Consider the following 13,114-nt stretch of genomic DNA (forward strand, 5'->3'; position numbering starts at 1 on the left):
TGGACCATCCCTGGCTTGGAGGCGAGGCCCATGGTGGGCAGTGGTCCTCAGGGACAGTGCACTGCTGGGTTGTCCCTCCCAGGCAAGGCTAACTTGCAGCCCTGTCCAAGGTTATTCCTGGGGGTGACCTTTCTCACATGGGTACAGACAGCCTCAGGTGAGTGCAGGAAGTCTTCTAGATGTGGCCCCCTCTCCTGCCCACCTAGCTCCTCTGGGTAAGTCAGCAGGGGGTCCTGGCAGCATCCACACCTAGTAGAGCAAAGTGCACACAGTGCCAGCCCAGCAGGTGCCGGCAGAGCATGACTGTCTCATGGACACAGGCCTGGGCAGCAGGGGGCTCGGAGCCTGCCTCCTGTTTACTGCCGACCCTCTAGCATCCCTTCCCCCGTTCAGGTTGCTCTACTGGGGATTATCCCAGTAAAACAGGTATCTTTACAGAAGGGCCCAGGAAGAGCAGGACCCACCACTAAAAGAAGTACACCTCAGGGGAGCGTAAAGCTCAGTGATAGTGTGTGCTTAACATGCACGAGGTCCTGTGTTCAATCCCCAGTGCCTCCACTAGAAAGTAAGTAAGTAAAATAAAACAAAATAATGCCATTTGCAGCAACATGCATGGACCTGGAGATCATCATTTTAAGTGAAGTAAGCCAGAAAAAGAAAGAAAAATGTCATATGATATCACTCATATATGGAACTGAAAAAAAAGAAAGAAAGAAGACACTAATGAACTCATCTACAAAGCAGATTTGCAGACAAAGTGAACAATCTTATGGCTTACTGGGGTAAAGAGGGTGGGAGGAGATAAATTTGGGAGTTTTAGAATTGCAGATATTAACCACTATATGTAAAAATAAAGAACAAACTTCTGCATAGCACAGGGAACTATATTCAATATCATGTAATAAAATTTAATGAAAAATAATATGAAAACAAATATATGTATGTATATGCATGACTGGGACACTGTGCTGTACACCAAAAATTGACACATTGTAACTGATTATACTTCAATTTAAAAAAAAAGGAAATTTTACAATGGAGAACCAAAAAAAAAAAAAAAAAGAAAGAAATGGGCACTGCTTCATGCACAGGTAAAATGGGGTTCTTCCTAGAAGGGGAGATCTAAGGAACCTGATCCCTAAATCTCTCTCCCACTGGCTTTTTAATATATGTAAGTGTACATTTAGAGATAATTCTTCTTAGATTCTAAAAGCTAGCTCTTATTGACTTTTTTGCTAAAAGACAATTAGTCCTATACAGGGGTGATACGTTAGCTCTTTCCAGCTAATTAATTGGTTGACTACTAGTTAGGAAGAAAATGGAGAGTGGGGACAGGGGATACTTTAGGAGGGTGTGCACAGCCAGAGGAAGGAGGGGCGGCAAAGCTAGATTTTGCTTATTTCACAGTCTAGCCTGGCTTAGTCCAACAGCCCACTTGAGTAAACTTATAGATGCATCATCACTGGATCTAAGAATGAGGCACGCTGTAATTGTCTAGGAGTTGAAAGGAATATACAGTCAACCACTAATTATGCAAATTACAACTTATATACAGATGGAGAATTCTTACATTTTTTAGTAAATAATTTGTTACTCAAATTCTCTCAAATACAACAGACATGTTCCTGGGGGGAGCTTTTTTTATTATTATTATTCAATTAGCATAATAGGAGAAATGTGCACTGCTGTTAATTTATACATTAATTCTTTCTGTGGATAAACTGACCAATATTCCTTCTGTGCTTACAGGAGTCCGGTACAGGGCAATGCTATTCAGGATGAAAACGTAATGGAAGACACAGTTCCTGCCTTGAAGAGGTTACATCTGGGTTGGGAGATGAATGATACATACACGAAATGACTGGGGAAAACACCAGGCTGGATAAAATCAAGTGTTCGGGTGCTTGGTTCAGATTGCAAGCACTGTAGAGTCTCAGAAGCAAGAAAGATCACACAAGAAGAGAAATCATAGAGCAGTTACTTTGAAAGGTATTTCAAGAAGCTCCTCTTCCTGTCTCAGATGTCAGAAGTAAGCCCTGGGCCTCTTATCACCCTGGGGAAAGTTGTCAAACTGTGTGATATTCCACACCTGCCCTGGACAGATCCAGCACAGCCCACTCTGAGAAGAGCCTGCCAACCACCCACAGAAGGAACTCAACCATGGACTCTTGAAAGTTCTCAAATAATTTTTAAAAATGAAAAACAGTTTCTATTCTTGGTGTGTAAGTTCTTTGTGATGAATTATAAAGTTCACTATGCTGGTCTGTGTATTGTGATTTGGACCTGCTACTTCCACAGACAAATTCAGATTCATTTTTGTTCAAATTTAGGGAACTGTTGTCACAATTCCATAACCTAATGTGCAGTACACATATGAATGTACAAGCCAGCTGTTTGATAGAATGTCCCTCAGTTTGAGTTTTATCAATTGTTTCTTCATAATTAGTCATTTTATGCCTCAGAACCCAACTTAATTTCTGTTTTATGCCTCCACCAGGCCAGTCCCTTGGGTCAGGCAACTGTGGCGGTCATTTCAGGCCCAAGCTTGAGGGCTTGTCACAGGCGCTGCCCCTTACCCATGTTGATGAAGCATCATTTAAATTAAATTTCAAATTTTCTGTCTTTAACAGTCTCTCAAAGAGCCTATGAAAGACACTAACAGCATGGACCCTTTCAAATGCCATGTCTCTGTTGTAGACTCCTGGATCCCTCACCCTTTCAGGGATGGCCCTGGTCCTCTTCCTACATAGTGGTGAGAACAATCTAAGTCCATTTGGACATGTCAGCACTTTCCCTCAGTTCTTGTTCAGTTCTGGAGGCTTCTGAGGTGCTAACTTGTCAGGGTCTGAGGAGGGGAATCTGCCTGATGAACTCATCTCTCCCCGCAGGCGTCTACTGACATGTGACCGCCATGGTTGGTGCCTGGACCTTGGTTCATGCAGGCTCCTTGGAGGAATGTCTCCCTGGTGCTTTCTGGACTGCTGGCTCTTTCTACTACTTTCCTGCCACTCTCAAGCATGGGCAGCAAGAAACTTGATGAGCGAAATACAATCCCTGACTCACTAGGCTTTGCTGCCTCCCCGGAGCACAAAGCAGACAGAGCCATTCTCAGTAGAATCATTGACAAGTGAATGTAGTCGTACCTCTTCTCCCATTCCCCGCCCACCCTCAAATCTTCACTCCAGAAAATCCTTTTCTAACCTGAAGTCTTGCCTTTACTCAAATCTTTTATGTACACCAGTGGTTCTCAAAGTGTGGTTTCGGGTCCACCAGCATCAGCATCACCTAGGAACATGTTAGCAGGCAAAGTATCTTCCACCCCAACTAGCCCTACTGAATCAGGAACTCTAGTTAGAGTAGGGCCTGGTAATCTTTTGTTTAATAATGATTTGGATGCTAGATAAAGAAGTTTGAAAACTACATATCTACACCTTGAGTTCATTTTCTTCCCCTGGTGCATTGATTCTCAAATTTTAACATACAACAGAATCACCTGGATAACTTGTTAAAACAGATTCTTGAGTCCAACCTGCAAAATTTCTGATTCACCAGGTCTGAAGTGAGGACTGACAATTTGCATTTCTAACAAGTTTCCAGGTGATGCTGATGCTGCTGGCCAGGGGACCACATTTCAGAGAACCATTATCCCTAGAAGAGGTTTTAGCTCCGTAATTCTCTTCCTTCCATCTCTCCCTATAAATCCATCTAACTATTATTGCTAATGTAATCAAATATGTTCTCTAGAAATCTGCTTACATGCAGCTTTTCCAGTCCAGAACCATCTATCACAACTTTGGCAAGTTTACTTATATTTTTGAAAGCCAATATCTGATGTTAGACCAGCAGTGCTTAAGGCTTTTCATCCCAGGTTCCTCTCCAATTCAAGGGCTCCCATAGCTAATCCATCTGTAGGACATCCCACAAGATTCAGAGAGAGGAAAAATGTCTACTGTTCATCTTGTAAGATCTGTTTTACAAATAGCAGGTCAGAGTTTCATTGGCTTCTCCCCAGAACCCAGAGACTGAGCAAAATATGCTTCCTGGGGAAATACAGTGGAGTCAGAGGAAAGGAATGGACAGGCAGTTGGAGGGGGCAATGAATGAGCAAATGCTTTGAGAGTCATTTACTTACTCTTTGAGGTGAAGAGTTTTTTTTTTTTTTTATCATGGTTTGGGGAAGAAGAGAGAAGCAATTTAACTTCATGACATCTTGCAGTTTAATTTTTGGTTTCAAGATCCCCAGATTTAAGGAGAATAAAAGTGGCCACCTCCCCCATTCCTGCTTAGTTGTATTGAAATCCACTTCTCCCCTGCAGCATCATGAGGGCCCCCAAAGCCCCTGGTCCCACTTACTTTTCACCTGGTATCCTGAAGAGACACCAAGTCTTTTTTGGTTTAATTACCACAGAACAATTACTTTAAGTCTGCAGGGCACAGTCACATTATTAGCTAGGCAAGGAGCCACTGCAGAGAACTGTTTCTTCTAATTTGATCTTTTTTTGTCATAAAATTCTATTTTGTTGAGTGACCCACATGGTTCTGAATGAAAGCACTGACCAACGAACACATTGAATATTAGTTACTACAATTATTTGGATGGTTCAGCATCATTTATTAATAATCCCAAGCATTGTAATATTAGGGCAGTCTTGAGGGTGCCCTGCACATGAATAGGACTGTTGCACTTAAAGAAAAGTTGCAGAGACTTTTCTGCTGAAACAACGCTCCTATTCCCACTACAGGGACAGATGCGGATTTGTTTCCTTATGCTTGTGTCCAAAAGAATGGAGTTGCTTGTGTTTTCAGACATTTGCCATGGTTTTCTACCTCCATCTTCTTACCCTGCCTGGCATTAAACACAGCACCTTATTCCTTGTGATGTTAAGTAAATATTTATTGAGTTGAAATCTGGAGACCACCAATTAAAGACTGGGATCAAGGTTTTTCTGTTACTCTCTGCTCTTCACAGTGGTGCAGCCATTGTGGAAAACAGTATGGAGATTCCTCAAAAGACTAGAAATAGACTTACCATGTAACCCAGTCATCCTGCTGCTGGGCATATATCCAGAAGGAACCCTACTTCAAAAAGACACCTGCACCCCAATGTTCATAGGAGCACTATTTACAATAGCCAAGACATGGAAACAGACTGAATGTCCATCAGCAGATGACTGGATAAAGAAAATGTGGTATATTTATACAATGGAATACTATTCAGCCATAAAAATGACAACATAATGCCATTTGCAGCAACATGGATGTCCCTGGAGGATGTCATTGTAAGTGAAGTAAGCCAGAAAGAGAAAGAAAAATACCATATGAGATCACTCATATGTGGAATCTAAAAAAAGAAAAGAACATAAATACAAAACAGAAACTGACTTATACACATAGAATACAAACTTGTGGTTGCCAAGGGCGAGGTGGTGGGAAGGGACAGATTGGGAATTCAAAATTTGTAGATACTGACCAGCATATGCAGAATAGTTAAACAAGATTACACTGTACAGCACAGGGAAATATATACAAGATCTTGTGGTAGCTCACAGTGAAAAAAAAATGTGACAATGAATATATGTATGCTCATGTATAACTGAAAAATTGTGCTCTACACTGGAATTTGACACAACATAAAATGACTAAAATGCAATTTTAAATATGTTTAAAAAAAAAAGAAAGAGAAAGAACCAGCAATTCCAAAACAACAATAGCAACCCACAGAGAAGAACATGAGATAAAGGAGGAGCAATGCCAGGGAGCAACAGTCTATGAGGGACACCTGTCAACTGTGGTAATATGTGGACCAAACACAGGGACTTGGCAAGGATGGGCACACACCTTGTCAGGTCTTGAGGAGCACACGGACTTCTAAGAAGCTGGCCACGTTGAAGGCCAGACCATATTTACTCTCTTGTACCAGTAGGTCTGGCAGGATGGAGGTGGGCTTTTGGGAGTATCCCAAACCTGGTCTACCACCATAGAGAGGCAGGAGATGCAAGGATAAATGAAAGTCTGTGTGGACCTACCATTTCTACAAGAGGCTATCAGTTTAATGGGGTAAATGAGTGAATGAGCCTAAGTGACAATGAGCTCAGCTGCTGCTGATACTAGATAAAGAAAATAATCAGGAACAATAAACACTAAATTACCATACCGAAAAACCATTGCATACAGGAGACAAGCAAACTTTCTGCTTACCCCAAAACTGGTTCTAGAATGTTAGACTTTGAGAACATGCAATGTGTACATGTATATGGTATGAAAGAGTGAGAAAGTCCTAAGTCCAAGCTGCCTTCTGTCTCTACTCAGTTCATGAACCCTCCCTGCACAACCTTCCCTTATTAATTGATCCAGAAGGAATTGGTACCATTCAAAATTGAGTAATAATCAGAAAAAAAGCCACAAAGAAAAAAAAAGTGCATGGCAAGCAAAAATCAGGTGATGGATATTCACCAGAGGAAGACATGCCATGGAATATGTTTCCCCTTAATTATCAACTAAGTTAAAGAAAATGTGGTCTCTAGAAATAAGAAGTTAAAGGAGAGGAAAGTATTCAAATATATGAAGGAAGGAGCTGATGAGTGAGAAGTCAAAGCTTTGGAAAGGATGAGAAGGGTAAAATAAAACCATTATAGAACCAGAAGCCACAAGGACTCAATAACAAGGGAAAGAAGGCAAGAGAGAGACAAACGTAAAAGAACATAATTAAGCAGACTCTGAGACAAAAAGGAGCATACAGAAGACAGAGGAAAACTACCCTTACTGCATTAGGGAAAAGAACAGGTTAAATAGAAAAAAGTGCTAAAGGTATAACAGAAAAAGATTTGGAGGATGCTGAAGACTTGACTCTCTTGACCTCACCTCCTTCAGGACATTGCTTGAATCTCACCATAATAATAAGATTTTCCCTGATGACCATAGTTAAAATATTCACCTGGATTCTATCTCCCATCCCTACTTTATTTTTCTCAGTGCAATACCTGAAGTATAAATTACACTGAATGGGATTAATAGTAGCTCAGACACCACAGGGCAAAGACATAACATCCAATAAAATGCAGAAGGGGAAAAACCTGAGGACAAACTGAATGGAACATCAGTGTTGTGAGATCATATCAAGCAGTTAAAATATGTGTAACTGCAATCCTGGAATGGGAGAGGAGAGAGAAAAAATATTTGAAGAAATAATGGCTAAAAAAAAAAGTCTAAATTTGATGAATACTCTCAACTTGCAAATGTAAGAAGCCCAAAGAACCACAAAGAACAAAGAAAATCACACCAAGACGCATCATGATCAAATTGTTGAAAAGCGCTAGCTACAAGAAGAAAATCATAAATGCAGGTGGGGATGAGGGAGGACACAATAATAGAGAGGAAAATGAAAATATGCAGACAGCAGACTTCTGGTCAGAGCCAGAGGACAATGACGTGGTATCTTTAAAGCACTGAAAGAAAACAGTGCCAATCTCAAATTCAATAAACTACAAACATCTTCAAAAATGAAAGTTAAGTACAGCGTTTTTAAAGGGGAATAAAAACTGAGAAAATTTATTGCCAACAGGCCTGTGCTACAAATAATGTTCAAATGTACAAAGAAATTCTTCAGACAGAATGTGAAACTAGAAGAAATTTGGATCTACACCAAAGAATAAAGATCACTGAAAATGGTAATCTGTGATTAAACGTAAGATACATTTTCATCACTTTTAAAATCTCTTTAAAAGATATTTGTTTAGAGAAAGTAAGCACATGTTGTGAGGTTTACAACATATGTAGAACTAAAATATATGACAATAATGCATTTTTTGAGGGGAGAGTACCCTGTTATAAGGTTCTCAAAATACATAGGAAGTGTTATAAAATTATTTGAAGGTAGACACTGATAAAATATGTATCTTATAAATTGTAGAACAACTGCTACAAAAGAAAAAGGGGCTGTATCTACTAAGCTAATAGTGGATAAAGTGGAATACTAACAAATTTTTAAGTAGAAAAGGGAGAAAAATGGAGCAAAGGATAGATGGGACAGATAGAAAACAAACAGCAAAAGAGTGTATTTAAATCTAATATTACTCATAGCATTACATGTCAATGACATAAGAGGTTTCTACAAACAATCCGCTTTGCATATAAAGTTACAAATAGGATAGAAGATAAAAAACACCGATGTAAAGAATTCTGCATTAATATCAGACAAAAGAGGTTTCACAACATGGAATGTTGTGACCAGGAGTAAATCATACTCTTTAATTTGTTGTGTGTTTTAGTTAATTTGTAGAGTTTGAGATAATAGTTTTTCTTGACAATTTTGTGAGGTTTTATCACCGTTTTCTGGGGATAGTATTTTCTGAACTGCTCACTCAGGCATTCTGGAAGTTACACCCCCTACCTGGATCATTGTAGGAATGATTACTGAATTTATTGTGTCTTTTTAAGCATCTTTGGTATGATCAGATTTTCCCCTTGTTGCTCTAACAGATTACTTTGATAGATTTCCTAATGCACAGCAGCCTTTGCACTCTTTGAATAAACCCTAATTATCCATGTTGTTTTATTCTTTAGTTACACTGCTAGATTCTATTTGCTTTTTGGAAAAGAAATTACAGTTATCTATTTCTTCTTTACAAAGTTCTGGTGTAAAACTTTGTGCAGTAAAGTTGAGTGGGCTTTGTCAAATGAATCAGGAGCTTCTGGATGTTTCTCTCTGGCTTAGAATCATTTAAATGACATAGTAACTATCTGCTCTTTAAAGGTTAGATAGATCTCAGCTGTAAAACCAGTAGGTAACATTTTTAGTCAAAGGTCTTTTTGAATTTTCCAATGTCTTCTGTGGTAATTGGTTTATTCAAACTTTTTCATATCTCCTTCCTGGGTTAATTTTGGTCATTTATATTTTACTGAGAAATGATCCATTTCCTCTAGATTTGCAAATTTGTTGCCACAGAGCTTCATATAATTCTGTCTTACAATTAAAAAAACTCTCTTATATTGTAATTTGTCTCTTTTCTCATTCCTAAGTATTCATATTTTTAGTTTTTCTTCTATTTTCTTAATCAAGTTTGCACTAGGTTATGTATTTTATTGTTGTTTTTAAATACAAGCATTTGGATTCACTAATTATTGTACTGAATTTTTTTTCTCATTTCATCAGGTTCAATTTTTATCTCCATAAATTCTGTCTTCCTAAATTGCAAAAAAAAAAAAGTTTACTAATCTTTCTAAAATTTCCTAGATAGATAGCAGATTTCTTCATCTTTCATCTCTTTTTTTAGGGGTGGGAGTGGAGGTAATTAGGTTTATTTACTTAATTACTTTTTGATGGAGTTACTGGGGATTGAACCAGGTATGCACTCTACCACTTGAGCTGTACCCTCCCTCTGTCTTTTACCTTTCTTACTAAAATTAAAGCATTATGACCATTACGATTATTTTTTAGCTCGGAGTACATCTTTGGCCCATAAGTTCATGTGTGCAATGTCCTCCTTTTTCATTGTTTTCTATAGAGTTTATCATTTTAGTTTGAAATCTTCTTGACCTAATGTCTATTTAGAAATATATTTCTTACTTTCCAAGTACTTAACTTTTTCTACTTTTGGTTAACATTTTATTATTTATTCTTAATTTTATTGGGTTATTAATAACCTTAATTTATACTGTTTACTTTTTGGATATGTCTGTTACTGATTTCTGTAATTACTTTTTGGTATATGAAGACTGTGTCTTTTCCACTGGAGGTTTCCAAAATTATTCTAAAGATTTATTAGTTTGAATTTGTTGGTATATTATTCAATCTCTCCTTGTCTTTATTTTTGAGTACCTAGTTCTCTGAGTCTAAAAGAAGCGTACTGATGTCTCCCACTCTAATTACATTTTAAATAGGTTCTAAAAAGTTTGCTGTAAGTATTTAACTCCCATTTTATTAGATGTAAGAAAGCTTATGGTATAACTTCATAAATATTGTGCTTTTTATTCATCACATTATATTCATCTGTATCCCGTTCAGCACTTTTAGACATAGAAAAGTGCATAAATCTTAAGTGCACATAGTTCGCGGAATTTTACAAAGTGAACACGTCTGTGAATACTACCCAGATCAAGGTATAGATCAGTAGTTCTCAGGCAGAGGCTGCGGTCCCTCGTCACTGGCAGAGGGTGAAGGAGGCGGCAGGTCTTGTGCGGCCCGGCTTGGGTGGGCCGGGAGGAGGCCACCGCCCGAGGCCAGGCCAGATCAGGGGCCTGGATTCCGGGGTCGGGGTCGGGGCGGCCGCCTCAGCTGGGAGGCAGAGGGGCGGCTGCCGGGGCCGGAACGTGGGGCCCGAGTGTGCCCCGCGGTGCCGGAGGCGGTGGGCGAGGCGGGCCCCCCACCCCGCGCTGCCCGGCGGCCGTTGTTGGGTGATGTACGCGTGGGGGGTTCCGGCGGGGGAGGGGGCGGAGGACCCGCCACCGCCGCTGCCTTCGCTGGAGCGCGGGCGGATGCACGGGGCGGCGGGGCCCCCGGCGCGAAGCGCCTCGGCGCCTGTGGTCCCCTCGTTGCGGCGGCCGCCACCGCCGCCGACGGGATCAGTGGAGAAGGGGCTGCGAGCGAGGAGCAGCCCCTAGGGCTCCTGGCCGAGGCTAAGGGGGTCCTGGATGGGGGCAGGTTATCAGTCACTCGGGCGGGAGGCCGGGCAGGGGGCGGGGCTGATAGGGAGACACGTGCCTGGGGAGGAGGCTTGGACTGCAGGGCACAGGGCCAAGGCGGCCAGGCCCGCTCATCCTGCAGGCTGGAGTGGCTGCGAGCGGCTGCTGCGGTCACGGGCACGACTTGCGTGCAGGGTGCTGCTGCGCATAACCAGGTCCCGCAGCGGAGGGCATTTGCCTTTTGACAGTGTCTTTAAATTGACATGCATGTTTTGGATACTCCTGACTACGATAGTCATCTCTGTTAGTCCTCCCAGGTGCTTAGGAGTAATGGAAGATGTAGGTGGGAAAAAAAGAAAAAAAAAAGATACAGAACACTATCAGCACCCCAGAGTCCTCCCTGAAGCCCCTCCAAGTCTCTGACCCCACTCCAAGTCCCTGACCCCACAAAGTTAACCATTATGATTCCCATAACCATAATTTAGTTTTGTCTATTTTAATGCTACATAACTGAAGTCGTATAATATGTACCCGTTTGTTTTTGGTTTGTTTTGTCGAACCTTATGTTTTTGTATTTTTCCATGTTTGTGTGAGTAGGAGGAGTGTACATTTTTATTGCTGCATAGTATTCCATTGTGTAAACATACCAAAGTGTCTTTATCTATCCTATCATTGATTAACATTTAGGTTACTTTCACTCTTGGTGGTTACAAATTATGTCGCTATTAATAATTTTTGTACAAGTGTTTTTTGTACATATATATGCTTGATCCACCATTTCTATTCCTAGGTATGTACCCCACAAAAATTCATAGAGCTACACACTTTTGATATATAATTTTCTGCGCATATGTTTTACTTCAGTAAAATGTTTACTTAATACAAGGTAAAAGAGAGAGAATATAAATAAGAATCAAAACTAAAAAGCAAAAATGTCAGCCTCAACAAAGATTTTAAAAAATAAAGAGTATTACATAATAACATTAGAAAACCTATATATAATAGACAGATGCCAAGAAATTACAGGATGTCAAAGTTGGCAGAGAAGAAATGGAGAACTTAAATATTCCAGTTAAATTCCAATAATACTTAATACTTAAATATCAGTAATTACTAGCTGAAATGATGTCTAAAAGACAAATCATCCCCTCAAATTTCAAGTACAGACTGTTTTACACATTAGTGTTACTAACATTTCAAGGAGTAGTCAATTTCTGTCTTATAAAAGTACTTATAGAACACAGGAAATGCGTTGCCCAGATTATTCTGTGAGGCCAGTGCAATGACTTCACAGGCAGATAAGGATGACACAAAAAATACTCAAAAGACAAATCAAAACTATGATGAGGTATCACCTCACACCAGCCAGAATGGCCATCATTCAAATGTCCACAAATGACAAATGCTGGGGAGGCTTTGGAGAAAAGGGAACCCTCCTACACCGCTGGTGGGACTGCAGTTTGGTGCAGCCACTGTGGAAAACAGTATGGAGGTTCCTCAAAAGACTAGGAATAGACTTATCATGACTCAGGAATCTCGCTTCTGGGTGTATATCCAGAAGGAACCCTACTTCAAAAAGATACCTGCACCTCGATGTTCATAGCAGCACTATTTACAGTATCCAAGACATGGAAACAGCCTAAATGTCCATCAACAGATGACTGGATAAAGAAGAAGTGGTATATTTATACAATGGAATACTCTTCAGCCATAAAAACTGACCCCATAACGCCATTTGCAGCAACATGGATGTTCCTGGAGAATGTCATTCTAAGTGAAGTAAGCCAGAAAGAGAAAGAAAAATACCATATGAGATCGCTCATATGTGGAATCTAAAAAAAAAAAAAAAAAAAAAAAAAGAACATAAATACAAAACAGAAACAGACTCATAGACATAGAATACAAACTTGTGGTTGCCAGTGGGGTGGGGGGTAGGAAGGACAGAATGGAATTTCAAAACTTGTAGATACTGACAGGCATATGCGGAATAGATAAACAAGATTATACTGTATAGCACAGGGAAATATATACAAGATCTTGCAGCTCACAGCGAAAAAAAATGTGACAATGAATATATGTATGTTCATATATAACTGAAAAATTGTGCTTTACACTGGAATTTGACACAACATTGCAAAATGACTGTAACTCAATAAAAAATGTTAAATACTCAAAAGAAAATGATAGGTCTATTTCACTTGTGATGATAGATGCAAACTGTATTTGAAAGATTAATTATCCATTTTATCTTGGAATGAAGGGATGGTTTAACATGAGAAAAGTTAATCAACCTAATTCATCACATCAGAATACTATAAAAATGTTAAAATATTTATAATTACTTATGCAAATATTATGAATCTCAATTGAAGAAAAATCACTTGATAAAACATAAAGAAGTCAATACATATTTATGGTAAGCCCATCAGGAAACAAGGACTGAAGGGACTCACTTTAACTGAAAACCCACAACAAACACTATACTTCTGGAAAA

This window comes from Vicugna pacos, chromosome 11 (genome assembly GCF_048564905.1).
Source record: "Vicugna pacos chromosome 11, VicPac4, whole genome shotgun sequence".
Taxonomy (NCBI): Eukaryota; Metazoa; Chordata; class Mammalia; order Artiodactyla; family Camelidae; genus Vicugna; species Vicugna pacos.